Genomic DNA, 14,700 nt, shown 5'->3' with positions numbered 1-14,700 from the left:
ACACATCTGACACATAACCGATGTGCTCTCCAAACAACAACACTTGCATTTCAGAACATGTCTTTCACACATGTCTACAACATCACCTTCACCTTCAAATACAGTTTCTTTGCGACTGACAGAGACGTGGGCAAAGTTTAAAGTTGCTATTTCCATTACATCACGTTAATCAGAAAAACGGTAATTTACATCTGCAGCGGAACAAAATTCCGTTCCGCCCAGCGTGGGGCTCGAACCCACGACCCTGAGATTAAGAGTCTCATGCTCTACAGACTGAGCAAGCCCGCCTGCTTCGGTGAATACTTTCCGGGTAGCATGTCACACAGTACTCGTTTGGGTTGTGTGGTCCCATACAGAATCTCTCCATGCTGCCTAATGTTTTCCTAACGTCACACTCGTCACGTACTTCACTTTTATTTCATAATCATTTCTGAGAGGTAAAGGAATTGCATGACAACCTGCAGAGCTAGTGGCGTCAAAATTAACACTCATACTTGATGTGACTCAAAAGGCGAACGAGTTACTTTCCGACGTTGTTTTAGATGTGAAAGTGCCAGTGGAAACTCGGGGTGACGGCACTCTGCCGACCATTTCGCTAGTTAACACCGGTCTTGTATTGTGTGTTTCAAGCTCAAGAGCATCTCCAAGCAGAAAATGGTCAACAGCAACATTCAGACGGTTTCGTACTGCTCAAATGCTACATTAAAACGGTATGTTTCTTTTTCAGAACTGATAAAACACCAGCGTGACAGCATTCGAACCTGTAATCTTCAGATCCGATGTCCCACGCCTTATCCATTAGGCCACACAGTCACTGACGACCAAGTGCAACTTGTATATGACTCATCCCAAAACGCTCACACCCCTGATAATTTGTGTTTTAGTTCTACACAGCCGCTGCCCTTGCTCTTTTCCATCCATTCGTTACATTCAACCTCTTACGTGACCGACCAAAGATAGACTGGGAAACAAGAACACACACTTTGTGCATTCGGAATCGAAGGCAGGGCGTGCCTCGCCGTATTTGCCACGATGGCCATTTGCTACTTCTACAGAAGTGGTGGTGGCGGCGACGACGACGACGACGACGACCGCGAGAGGCTCTGACATATGTGAGAAATACATCTATAAAATGTAATTCAGACTGCCTCGTCCCACCTTATGCTGTACCGCTTTGGCAAAGGCTTTATCTGCGCCATTCGCCTTAATCTCATCTGAGAGTAATCCTTAATAAAAGGCATGTCGCTAATTGTTCGTCATCACAGATACTGTTTGCTATACGGCCACGACGCGCAACTGATTTCCAAAATACGAATTCCTCCTTTGAGGATGGAACTCACGACCCTTGGTTTACTAGTCCAGTGCTCTACCACTGAGCTAAACAGGCGTGGCCTAGCGGTACTTTTGCGTACTTCGTCCTTACGGTGGTCTGGATCATCAGACTTCAGCTGACAACACTCCATATTACCGACTAATATTTGCAGCTATGGCGAGCCATTACTGCTTGGCCACACATCTGACACATAACCGATGTGCTCTCCAAACAACAACACTTGCATTTCAGAACATGTCTTTCACACATGTCTACAAAATCACCTTCACCTTCAAATACAGTTTCTTTGCGACTGACAGAGACGTGGGCAAAGTTTAAAGTTGCTATTTCCATTACATCACGTTAATCAGAAAAACGGTAATTTACATCTGCAGCGGAACAAAATTCCGTTCCGCCCAGCGTGGGGCTCGAACCCACGACCCTGAGATTAAGAGTCTCATGCTCTACAGACTGAGCAAGCCCGCCTGCTTCGGTGAATACTTTCCGGGTAGCATGTCACACAGTACTCGTTTGGGTTGTGTGGTCCCATACAGAATCTCTCCATGCTGCCTAATGTTTTCCTAACGTCACACTCGTCACGTACTTCACTTTTATTTCATAATCATTTCTGAGAGGTAAAGGAATTGCATGACAACCTGCAGAGCTAGTGGCGTCAAAATTAACACTCATACTTGATGTGACTCAAAAGGCGAACGAGTTACTTTCCGACGTTGTTTTAGATGTGAAAGTGCCAGTGGAAACTCGGGGTGACGACACTCTGCCGACCATTTCGCTAGTTAACACCGGTCTTGTATTGTGTGTTTCAAGCTCAAGAGCATCTCCAAGCAGAAAATGGTCAACAGCAACATTCAGACGGTTTCGTACTGCTCAAATGCTACAATAAAACGGTATGTTTCTTTTTCAGAACTGATAAAACACCAGCGTGACAGCATTCGAACCTGTAATCTTCAGATCCGATGTCTCACGCCTTATCCATTAGGCCACACAGTCACTGACGACCAAGTGCAACTTGTATATGACTCATCCCAAAACGCTCACACCCCTGATAATTTGTGTTTTCGTTCTACACAGCCGCTGCCCTTGCTCTTTTCCATCCATTCGTTACATTCAACCTCTTACGTGACCGACCAAAGATAGACTGGGAAACAAGAACACACACTTTGTGCATTCGGAATCGAAGGCAGTGCGTGCCTCGCCGCATTTGCCACGATGGCCATTTGCTACTTCTGCAGAAGCGGCGGCGGCGACGACGACGACGACGACGACCGCGAGAGGCTCTGACATATGTGAGAAATACATCTATAAAATGTAATTCAGACTGCCTCGTCCCACCTTATGCTGTACCGCTTTGGCAAAGGCTTTATCTGCGCCATTCGCCTTAATCTCATCTGAGAGTAATCCTTAATAAAAGGCATGTCGCTAATTGTTCGTCATCACAGATACTGTTTGCTATACGGCCACGACGCGCAACTGATTTCCAAAATACGAATTCCTCCTTTGAGGATGGAACTCACGACCCTTGGTTTACTAGTCCAGTGCTCTACCACTGAGCTAAACAGGCGTGGCCTAGCGGTACTTTTGCGTACTTCGTCCTTACGGTGGTCTGGATCATCAGACTTCAGCTGACAACACTTCATATTACCGACTAATATTTGCAGCTATGGCGACCCATTACTGCATGGCTACACATCTGACACATAACCGATGTGCTCTCCGAACAACTACACTTGCATTTCAGAACATGTCTCTCACACATGTCTACAATATCACCTTCACTTTCAAATACAGTTTCCTTGCGACTGACAGAGACGTAGGCAAAGTTTAAAGTTGCTATTTCCATTACATCACGTAAATCAGAAAAACGGTAATTTACATCTGCAGCGGAACAAAATTCCGTTCCGCCCAGCGTGGGGCTCGAACCCACGAATCTGAGATTAAGAGTCTCATGCTCTACCGACTGAGCTAGCCCGGCTGCTTCGGTGAATACTTGCCAGGTAGCTTGTCACACTGTACTCGTTTGGGTTGGGTGGTCCCATAACGAATCTCTCCATGCTGCCTAATGTTTTCCTAACGTCACACTCGTCACGTACTTCACTTTTATTTCATAATTATTTCTGAGAGATAAAGGAATTGCATGACAACCTGCAGAGCTAGTGGCGTCAAAATTAACACTCATACTTGATGTGACTCAAAAGGCGAACGAGTTACTTTCCGACGTTGTTTGAGATGTGCAAGTGCCAGTGGAAACTCGCGGTGACGGCAATCTGCCGACCATTTCGCTAGTTAACACCGGTCTTGTAGTGTGTGTTTCAAGCTCAAGAGCATCTCCAAGCAGAAAATGGTCAACAGCAACATTCAGACGGTTTCGTACTGCTCAAAACTACATTAAAACGGTATGTTTCTTTTTCAGAACTGATAAAACACGAGCGTGACAGCATTCGAACATGTAATCTTCAGATCTGAAGTCCGACGCCTTATCCATTTTTTTTTATTTTTTTTTTAAGCTCCTCTTTTCTCCCCTTCAGCCCCGCCTTGCGCTCGCCATAAATCGCCTTCGTCGGCGTCGGCTTCGTCTGCCATGATTTCTGAATTACTTATTCTTCTGAACTATTCCAATTTCCAAACCAAACATACTTCTAAACCTAATGCATAGTCCCGCAATGGTGACAAAGTAGATTTTCTTTTTTTTTTCTTTTTGTGCGTGTGTTGTATTCCATTTTCAGAGATTTGTCCTGGGCCTTCACGGCTACCGTAGCGGCGAGAATGCCCACGAAGTCCCCACCGTACTTCACCCCAGGCAGCAATCCCCTACTTCTAGTCTGCAACACTCTTTCTGTTGTTTGTTGTTCTTTTTAGTGCTTTCGTCGTGTTGTTGGTTTTTTTATCAACTTTTATAATTGTTCATTTTTTATAATAATTTATTTATTTATTTTTTTTGTTTTGTTTTGTTTTTTTTGTTAATAGAAAATGAAACAAGGAACTCTGGTCCTCTAGAAAAACAGAAGAAAATAAAATAGTCCTTGTCGTAACACTGTTCAGTATACGTCACTGTGACCTTTGAAGAAGAAAAGAAAAAAAAAAAACGCAATGTAGAATGAAGGAAAGAAAAAAAATTCTTCTTTCATCGAAGAACGACTTCTAAAAAATTCGCATATCGTTTCCTGTAATGTCTCGTCCGTGAAAGTTTGTGAAACTGTAATGCCAGGTAAAGACAGAACGCCGCCTCACTCTTGGGTTCTTGCGTCTGTAAATAATGAACATAATGACCCTTCAACCAATTGACAGAGTTCCGTTTGGTGTTCGGGTACGGCACTGAATCCGGATACAGGAAATCTTCAGGTTTAATACAAAGCTGGGAAGTCCTCATAATCGTAGCCAGTTTTCGGCGAATGCATGGCCAAACTGCTTGGACAGTGGTGCACAGAAAACGATGTTCATCAGTATCAGGCAAGTTGCACGTAAGGCACAAAGGTGAGTCAGCCAAATGTAGAGCGTGAAGTCGTGAATTGGTACTTATTTTACGGTTCACGACCCTGTACCAAGAGGCTTTCACTGACGTTGGTAAATCACGGCTATGTATGTTTTTCCATATCACTGGCCAGCGATGATTGGGGTATTTGTATTCGATGTTGTTCCTGTTCTTGGTTGCCAGTAGTTTATTATAAACTAACTTCACCACGGAAAGCTCATTTTCTGGGAGAGTTGACCGTACGTAACTGAACTCAATGAAAAAGCTCTTAAAGTGAGTCAGCGCAGGCGGAATATGTTGAACAGAGACGGGAGGCTGCAGGCAGGCCGGCGCTATTTCGGTTAACAAGTGAGCCGTTAGACTGTTCGGTAACGACCTCCACCGTTTGTAGGTGGTGCATACGTACAAAGCTCGTGACTTGGAACGAACATCTGTTAAATTTAAGCCTCCATCGGTCGTGGAGAGAGTGAGCGTATCGTACTTGACTTTAAAAATGTGTCCACGTGTTACAAAATGGCCTAGAGCGGACATCATACGCTTCGCTGTCTCCTGTGGCATGGGCAGTACTTGTGCAACGTAGTTAATCTTTGAGGTGAGGTAGACATTAGCGAAGGTGACTTTCTGCAGTTCATCAAAGCTCCTTAGGTAGTGGGTCTGCATGCAAGCACGCATACTTGCCAGGAGATTCCTATAGCTCACCGCAATTGTGTGCTGTATGTTGCTCCTGTACTCAATACCAAGGCATTTCATTTTAGAAAGTAGTTGCAACTGACCGTGATGGTGCAGCGAAATGCCGCGTCCTATGTTCATAATGCCAGATTTCCTGGCATTCAACTTCGCACCCGCTACAAGTTCGTAGTTTTTGACGATCTGAAGGGCTTCCTCGACTTCACCTTCGTCCATGACCAAAAATCCGACGTCATCCGCATATGCAGTACAAACAATCTTAATGCCGTGGATGGTTAATCCTTGTAGACGCGGTGTCAAGGTGACAAGCAAAGGCTCAATGGCAATGGCAAACAAGGCCCTTGACATAGGGCATCCCTGTCGCACTGAATTAGTAATATTAATCGATGCGCTCAGCTGGCCATTCACCATGAGTCGAGTTACTCCTTTACGAAGGAGCTCATGTATAAGATTGATAAAACGTAGTGGAAATCTCACGGCATGCATCGTCCGGATGAGAAACTGATGGTTTACTCTGTCGAATGCCTTTGAAAAGTCAAGGGAAACTAGAGCACACCGTATCTTGCACGCATCTGCAATGGCTATGACGTCCCTGTATTGAGACAAATTTTGGAAGATCGTCCTACCGACACCTACACTGGTCTGGTACTGACCAATGACAGTATTCATCAACATTTTCAATCTATTAGAAATAATACGTGCTAAAATTTTGTAGTCACTGTTCAGTAAAGTAAGCGGCCGAAAATCGTCAACATAACTGCACATTGGGCGTTTAGGGATTAAAACCACGATGCCTTCCACGAGAGCCTGAGGAACATTAAAATCAGACCGTAAAATTTCATTAAACATACTCAACAACTTGGGCTTTAATTTGTCGCAGAAAGTAAGATAAAATTCGGCAGTGAGACGTCGGGTCCCGGCGATTTATTTTTCGGACTTCGTGATAGCGCTGAATCCAATTCGTCTTCATCAATTTCTCGCATGAGAGTTTCGACTTCAGCAGCACCCAAAGTCCTTTGCAAGTTATTGAGTAATTCATCGTGAGTTCCATCGTCGGTATGTGTCGTTGCCAGCAGATCTGCCAGGTGATTGTGAAGTGCGTTCCGTATGTCTTGTTGCCGCGTGAGCGCAACGCCTTCACTCAACTGAAGACGAGTTATTAATCTCCGCCGCCACCTCTTATTTTCACGAATGACGTGAAACATGGATGTCATTTCGTCGTCTATCACATTCTGGGGCCTCGACCTTATTTGAAAGCCTTCTGCCTGCTGCCTCTGAAGTTTTAATAATTTTGCCTTAATTTTTTTAATCTGCATAAAATTTTCAGGTACAGTCACATCGGACTGGTAGAGCTCCCTGAGACAAGTAAAATAAAACTCAGACGTTTGCCGTTGCCACCAGGATTTGTCCCGAGCGTAGCGTTTAAACATTTTTGATAAAGTTGGTTTGGCATGTGTTATCCACCATTCAGTAACGGAGGCATACTGTGCAACCCGTCGTTCACATGCCCCCCATGTTTCGTTAAAGACACGGTGACAGTCAACATCGTTAAAGAGAGCATTGTTAAGTTTCCAGAAACCTCTGCCGCGAAATGTGCCTTGCTTGACCATGTTAACAGTACAAATATATGCGGCATGATCGGAAAAAATTGTGGGCCAAACTTCCGAATGGAGGACTTGAGTCTTCATACACGCCGATACATAGATTCTGTCTAGCCGGCTTGCAGAGTGGTTCGCGACATGAGTGAACCCAGGTGTCGCTCCGTGCGTATGCTCCCATGTGTCAATGAGGTTCATTTCTTGGACGATACGTTCTAGTTCTCCAGATTTGTTAAAATTAGGCGTCTGGTCTTTTGGACTTAAGACACAATTGAAGTCACCCGCAAAAATTATACGATCGTAGGTTCCCCTAAAAAGTGGGACTATGGCGCTTGTGAAGAACTCAGCCCTAGCACGCCTATTGCTACTGCCAGACGGGGCGTAAACATTGATTATGCGTGTCCGATGGAAAGTGACAGCGATCCCTCTATGATCAGGCAGTTTTTCTGCGTCGGTCGCTACAATCCCTTCTTTTAACAGAATCGCTGTCCCTAAATTCGCACCGCTCCCGGAATTGGAGAGAGTAGTATAACCAGTTATTCGGTCAAGTTCAATCGCAGCGACTTCTTGAAGTAACAGAATATCGATATCCGCTGCGTATACAAAATCTTGTAAATTACGGAGCCGCCAGTACGACTGTATCTTATTGATGTTTAACGTGGCAATTTTATAGGCTTGGGGCTCGTTCATGGGAGAAGGCACATACTATTAATTAAACAGTCTTAGAAGGATGGCTTACGAAATTGAGGCCAAGCGCGTCAGTCGGAGTTCCTGTAGTTCCCGGTACGGTTGGTGTATGCTGCTCTGTGGGGGGTGCCGAAGATTCCGTCTCAATGGTCCGCATGACAGCCGCATCATTGCTCGCATCCAATACTTCCATTTCCTGTGCCCAATTCCCAGTGAGAGTGGCCTCTGACAAAAGCGATCCTGCGTTTCCTTGAGCGTGGGTATCCGGTAAAACGACTCTACTCGAGGTATCACTATCTTCCACCCGTCGTGGATTCACAGGGGGAGACACTACAGGATCAATGTCCATTCGACCAGACGCAGGGAGACCAACTTTAGAGGGTTCAGAAGTGTTCTGACTCATTTGGCTGCTTATTCGTTTCGCTTTTTCGCGGAGCTGTGGGGCGAGCTGAGTGGCTCCTTGATGTGCAAGTCTCCGCTTCTTTTTGGAAAGCTTCCTGTTAGGGTTCGCGGTATCATCAACATCCGAAGTGGACTGTTGACTCTGGGGTTGATCCGCCGGAAACACAGCGTCTGCTTCATCCTCAGTACCAGTGGCATCAACCACTGGGGAGTCATCCGTCGTTACCTCCATCTCTGAGTGTGGTAGCGGCGGTGCCGCGTCAGCAGTCGGTTCTTTGACGTTATCGGCCAAAACATCATTCAAACGAGGGGCATCTACAGGCGGGGTCGCGGGTGGAATACCAGAAGCCGCGTCAGCGTATGTCAGTGGCAGTGCCGTCGTCACAGGGGGGCTAGCGGCTTCACCGACAGGTATCTGCGTCACGCGTCTTTGTATACATTCAGAGCGCACGTGGCCGGGCGCACCACAGCCGGCACACGTTTTTGGCTGCCCATCATATATGACAATTCCGCGATGTCCACCTACGTAAATATATGAAGGTATGTGCTTCTGTAGATCGATCTTAACCTGCCTGACGCCATTAAGCACCGGAAATTTGTGGGCTTTGGAAAAAACGCTCCGCAAAATTGTTAATGACCCTCCCGTAAGGTGTTAATGCAGAATTTATTTGCGCGGCTGATATTTCAAACGGGAGTTCGAAAATACGTGCCGTTCGGATGCCCAGTCCAGCATGCGTAATGCTGACGTCACTGACGGTACCATCTCTATGTTTAAACTTTAGTACACCTCCACTGGACTCCACAATTCCATCACACATTTCAGAGGACGTTAATTTCACATAAACAACACAAGTCACGATAGAGAAATTTATCCCTACAATGTCATCAAAAGTAATCTTAGCTGTTTCCTCTAACCATGCTTCAACTTCAAACGAATTTGGTTTCGAAAAGTTCCTATCAAAGGTAAACTTCAAGGTATCTTTCCTGTTAGTCATATTCATAATTCCATATCAGATCCTACAGAACGGAACGAATACTAATAAGCAGACGCTGTAAGCACGCGACTCACCGCCTGACGTAAACACTTCCTGCCACAGCGCGCTGGCCCTGGAGGTCCGCTCACCACCGCTGCCGCAGGCAGACTGTATCCATTAGGCCACACAGTCACTGACGACCAAGTGCAACTTGTATATGACTCATCTTGAAACGCTCACACCCCTGATAATTTGTGTTTTCGTTCTACACAGCCGCTGCCCTTGCTCTTTCCCACCCATTCGTTACATTCAACCTCTTACGTGACCGACCAAAGATAGACTGGGAAACAAGACCACACACTTTGTGCATACGGAATCGAAGGCAAGGGCGTGCCTCGCCGCATTTGCCACGATGGCCATTTGCTACTTCTGCAGAAGCGGCGGCGGCGGTGGCGGCGGCGACGACGACCGCGAGAGGCTCTGACATATGTGAGAAATACATCTATAGAATCTAATTCAGACTGCCTCGTCCCACCTTATGCTGTACCGCTTTGGCAAAGGCTTTATCTGCGCCATTCGCCTTAATCACATCTGAGAGTAATTCTTAATAAAAGGCATGTCGCTAATTGTTCGTCATCACGGATACTGTTTGCTATACGGCCACGACGCGCAACTGATTTCCAAAATTCGACTTCCTCCTTTGAGGATGGAAGTCACAACCTTTGGTTTACTAGTCCAGTGCTCTACCACTGAGGTAAACAGGCGCGGCCTAGCGGTACTTTTGTGTACTTCGTCCTTACGGTCGTCTGGATCATCAGACTTCAGCTGACAACACTTCATATTACCGACTAATATTTGCAGCTATGGCGACCCATTACTGCTTGGCTACACATCTGACACATAACCGATGTGCTCTCCAAACAACAACACTTGCATTTCAGAACATGTCTTTCACACATGTCTACAAAATCACCTTCACCTTCAAATACAGTTTCCTTGCGACTGACAGAGACGTGGGCAAAGTTTAAAGTTGCTATTTCCATTACATCATGTTAATCAGAAAAACGGTAATTTACATCTGCAGCGGAACAAAATTCCGTTCCGCCCACCGTGGGGCTCGAACCCACGACCCTGAGAATAAGAGTCTCATGCTCTACCGACTGAGCTAGCCCGGCTGCTTCGGTGAATACTTGCCGGGTAGCACGTCACACAGTACTCGTTTGGGTTGGGTGGTCCCATACAGAATCTCTCCATGCTGCCTAATGTTTTCCTAACGTCACACTCGTCACGTACTTCACTTTTATTTCATAATCATTTCTGAGAGGTAAAGGAATTGCATGACAACCTGCAGAGCTAGTGGCGTCAAAATTAACACTCATACTTGATGTGACTCAAAAGGCGAACGAGTTACTTTCCGACGTTGTTTTAGATGTGCAAGTGCCAGTGGAAACTCGCGGTGACGGCACTCTGCCGACCATTTCGCTAGTTAACACCGGTCCTGTAGTGTGTGTTTCAAGCTCAAGAGCATCTCCAAGCAGAAAATGGTCAACAGCAACATTCAGACGGCTTCGTACTGCTCAAATGCTACATTAAAACGGTATGTTTCTTTTTCAGAACTGATAAAACACCAGCGTGACAGCAACGAACCTGTAATCTATAGATCCGAAGTCCGACGCCTTATCCATTAGGCCACACAGTCACTGACGACCAAGTGCAACTTCTATATGACTCATCTCGAAACGCTCACACCCCCTGATAATTTGTGTTTTCGTTCTACACAGCCGCTGCCCTTGCTCTTTCCCACCCATACGTTACATTCAACCTCTTACGTGACCGACCAAATATAGACTGGGAAACAAGACCACACACTTTGTGCAAACGGAATCGAAGGCAGGGCGTGCCTCGCCGCATTTGCCACGATGGCCTTTGTTACTTCTGCAGAAGCGGCGGCGGCGACGACGACGACGACGACGACGACGACTACGACGACGACCGCGAGAGGCTCTGACATATGTGAGAAATACATCTATAAAATGTAATTCAGACTGCCTCGTCCAACCTTATGCTGTACCGCTTTGGCAAAGGCTTTATCTGCGCCATTCGCCTTAATCACATCTGAGAGTAATTCTTAATAAAAGGCATGTCGCTAATTGTTCGTCATCACAGATACTGTTTGCTACACGGCCACGACGCGCAACTGATTTCCGAAATTCGACTTCCTCCTTTGAGGATAGAACTCACGACCCTTGGTTTACTAGTCCAGTGTTCTACCACTGAGCTAAAGAGGCGCGGCCTAGCGGTACTTTTGAGTTCTTCGTCCTTACGGTCGTCTTGATCATCAGACTTCAGCTGACAACACTTCATATTACCGACTAATATTTGCAGCTATGGCGACCCGTTATTGCTTGGCTACACATCTGACACATAACCGATGTGCTCTCCGAACAACAACACTTGCATTTCAGAACATGTCTTTCACACATGTCTACAAAGTCACCTTCACCTTCAAATACAGGTTCCTTGCGACAGACAGAGACGTGGGCAAAGTTTAAAGTTGCTATTTCCATTACATCACGTTAATCTGAAAAACGGTAATTTACATCTGCAGCGGAACAAAATTCCGTTCTGCCCAGCGTGGGGCTCGAACCCACGACTCTGAAATTAAGAGTCTCATGCTCTACCGACTGAGGTAGCCCGGCTGCTTCGGTGAATACTTGCCAGGTAGCTTGTCACACAGTACTCGTTTGGGTTGGGTGGTCCCATACAGAATCTCTCCATGCTGCCTAATGTTTTCCTAACGTCACACTCGTCACGTACTTCACTTTTATTTCATAATCATTTCTGATAGGTAAAGGAATTGCATGACAACCTGCAGAGCTAGTGGCGTCAAAATTAACACTCATACATGATGTGACTCAAAAGGCGAACGAGTTACTTTCCGACGTTGTTTAGATGTGCAAGGGCCAGTGGAAACTCGCGGTGACGGCAATCTGCCGACCATTTCGCTAGTTAACACCGGTATTGTAGTGTGTGTTTCAAGCTCAAGAGCATCTCCAAGCAGAAAATGGTCAACAGCAACATTCAGACGGTTTCGTACTGCTCAAATGCTACATTAAAACGGTATGTTTCTTTTTCAGAACTGATAAAACACCAGCGTGACAGCATTCGAACCTGTAATCTTCAGATCCGAAGTCCGACGCCTTATCCATCAGGCCACACTGTCACTGACGACCAAGTGCAACTTGTATATGACACATCTCGAAACGCTCACACCCCTGATAATTTGTGTTTTCGTTCTACACAGCCGCTGCCCTTGCTCTTTCCCACCCATTCTTTACATTCAACCTCTTACGTGACCGACCGAAGATAGACTGGGAAACAAGACCACACACTTTGTGCATACGGAATCGAAGGCAAGGGCGTGCCTCGCCGCATTTGCCACGATGGCCATTTGCTACTTCTGCAGAAGCTGCGGCGGTGACGACGACGACGACGACGACGACGACGACGACGACCGCGAGAGGGTCTGACATATGTGAGAAATACATCTATAAAATGTAATTCAGACTGCCTCGTCCCACCTTATGCTTTACCGCTTTGGCAAAGGCTATCTGCGCCATTCGCCTTAATCACATCTGAGAGTGATTCTTAATAAAAGGCATGTCGCTAATTGTTCGTCATCACAGATACTGTTTGCTATACGGCCACGACGCGCAACTGATTTCCAAAATTCGACTTCCTTCTTTGAGGATGGGACTCACGACCCTTGGTTTACTAGTCCAGTGGTCTACCACTGAGCTAAAGAGGCCCGGCCTAGCGGTACTTTTGAGTACTTCGTCCTTACGGTCGTCTTGATCATCAGACTTCAGCTGACAACACTTCATATTACCGACTAATATTTGCAGCAATTGGGACCCATTACTGCATGGCTACACATCTGACACATAACCGATGTGCTCTCCAAACAACAACACTTGCATTTCAGAACATGTCTTTCACACATGTCTACAAAACCACCTTCACCTTCAAATACAGTTTCCTTTCGACTGACAGAGCCGTAGGCAAAGTTTAAAGTTGCTATTTCCATTACATCACGTTAATCAGAAAAACGGTAATTTACATCTGCAGCGGAACAAAATTCCGTTCCGCCCAGCGTGGGGCTCGAATTCACGACCCTGAGATTAAGAGTCTCATGCTTTACCGACTGAGCTAGCCCGGCTGCTTCGGTGAATACTTGCCAGGTAGATTGTCACACAGTACTCGTTTGGGTTGGGTGGTCCCATAAAGAATCTCTCCATGCTGCCTAATGTTTTCCTAACGTCACACTCGTCACGTACTTCACTTTTATTTCATAATTATTTCTGAGAGGTAAAGGAATTGCATGAAAACCTGCAGAGCTAGTGGCGTCAAAATTAACACTCATACTTGATGTGACTCAAAAGGCGAACGAGTTACTTTCCGACGTTGTTTTAGATGTGCAAGTGCCAGTGGAAACTCGCGGTGACGGCAATCCGCCGACCATTTCGCTAGTTAACACCGGTCTTGTAGTGTGTGTTTCAAGCTCAAGAGCATCTCCAAGCAGAAAATGGTCAACAGCAACATTCAGACGGTTTCGTACTGCTCAAATGCTACATTAAAACGGTATGTTTCTTTTTCAGAACTGATAAAACACAAGCGTGACAGCATTCGAACATGTAATCTTCAGATCCGAAGTCCGACGCCTTACCCATTAGGCCACACAGTCACTAACGACCAAGTGCAACTTGTATATGACTCATCTCGAAACGCTCATACCCCTGATAATTTGTGTTTTCGTTCTACACAGCCGCTGCCCTTGCTCTTTGCCACCCATTCGTTACATTCAACATCTTACGTGACCGACCAAAGATAGACTGGGAAACAAGACCACACACTTTGTGCATACGGAATCGAAGGCAAGGGCGTGCCTCGCCGCATTTGCCAAGATGCCATTTGCTACTTCTGCAGAAGCGGCGGCGGCGACGACGACGACGACGACTGCGAGAGGCTCTGACATATGTGAGAAATACATCTGTAAAATGTAATTCAGACTGCCTCGTCCCACCTTATGCTGTACCGCTTTGGCAAAGGCTTTATCGGCGCCATTCGCCTTAATCACATCTGAGAGTAATTCTTAATAAAAGGCATGTCGCTAATTGTTCGTCATCACAGATACTGTTTGCTATACGGCCACGACGCGCAACTGATTTCCAAAATTCGACTTCCTCCTTTGAGGATGGAACCCACCTTATGCTGTACCGCTTTGGCAAATGCTTTATCAGGGCTATTCGCCTTAATCACATCTGAGAGTAATTCTGAATAAAACGCCTGTCGCTAATTGTTCGTCATCACAGATACTGTTTGCTATACGGCCACGACGCGAAACTGATTTCCAAAATTTGTCTTCCTCCTCTGAGGATTGAACTTACGACCCCTGGTTTACTAGATCAGTTCTCTACCACTTTTTTTTTTTTTTTTTGATACATTAAAACGTTATGTTTCTTTTTCAGAACTGGAAAAACACGAGCGTGA

The 14,700-nt window shown here is 45.9% G+C and overlaps 6 non-coding genes across 6 annotated transcripts; all 6 read right to left on the bottom strand.

The window, feature by feature from the left end:
* Nucleotides 1-215: 215 nt before the first annotated feature.
* Trnak-cuu (transfer RNA lysine (anticodon CUU)) lies at nt 216-288 on the bottom strand. The gene has a single exon. It is a non-coding gene; the product is annotated as a tRNA-Lys (tRNA).
* Nucleotides 289-1,725: 1,437 nt separating this feature from the next.
* Nucleotides 1,726-1,798, bottom strand: Trnak-cuu (transfer RNA lysine (anticodon CUU)). Its single transcript has one exon. It is a non-coding gene; the product is annotated as a tRNA-Lys (tRNA).
* A 1,434-nt stretch (nt 1,799-3,232) lies between these two features.
* Nucleotides 3,233-3,305, bottom strand: Trnak-cuu (transfer RNA lysine (anticodon CUU)). The gene has a single exon. It is a non-coding gene; the product is annotated as a tRNA-Lys (tRNA).
* Nucleotides 3,306-10,252: 6,947 nt separating this feature from the next.
* Trnak-cuu (transfer RNA lysine (anticodon CUU)) lies at nt 10,253-10,325 on the bottom strand. The gene has a single exon. It is a non-coding gene; the product is annotated as a tRNA-Lys (tRNA).
* A 1,451-nt stretch (nt 10,326-11,776) lies between these two features.
* Nucleotides 11,777-11,849, bottom strand: Trnak-cuu (transfer RNA lysine (anticodon CUU)). Its single transcript has one exon. It is a non-coding gene; the product is annotated as a tRNA-Lys (tRNA).
* A 1,447-nt stretch (nt 11,850-13,296) lies between these two features.
* On the bottom strand, nt 13,297-13,369 carry Trnak-cuu (transfer RNA lysine (anticodon CUU)). Its single transcript has one exon. It is a non-coding gene; the product is annotated as a tRNA-Lys (tRNA).
* Between the last annotated feature and the right edge of the window lie 1,331 nt (nt 13,370-14,700).

Source organism: Schistocerca gregaria, chromosome 8 (genome assembly GCF_023897955.1).
Source record: "Schistocerca gregaria isolate iqSchGreg1 chromosome 8, iqSchGreg1.2, whole genome shotgun sequence".
In the NCBI taxonomy this organism is placed as follows: Eukaryota; Metazoa; Arthropoda; class Insecta; order Orthoptera; family Acrididae; genus Schistocerca; species Schistocerca gregaria.
Note: the sequence above shows the minus strand (reverse complement) of the source record. Positions and strands in the feature narration are given on the sequence as shown.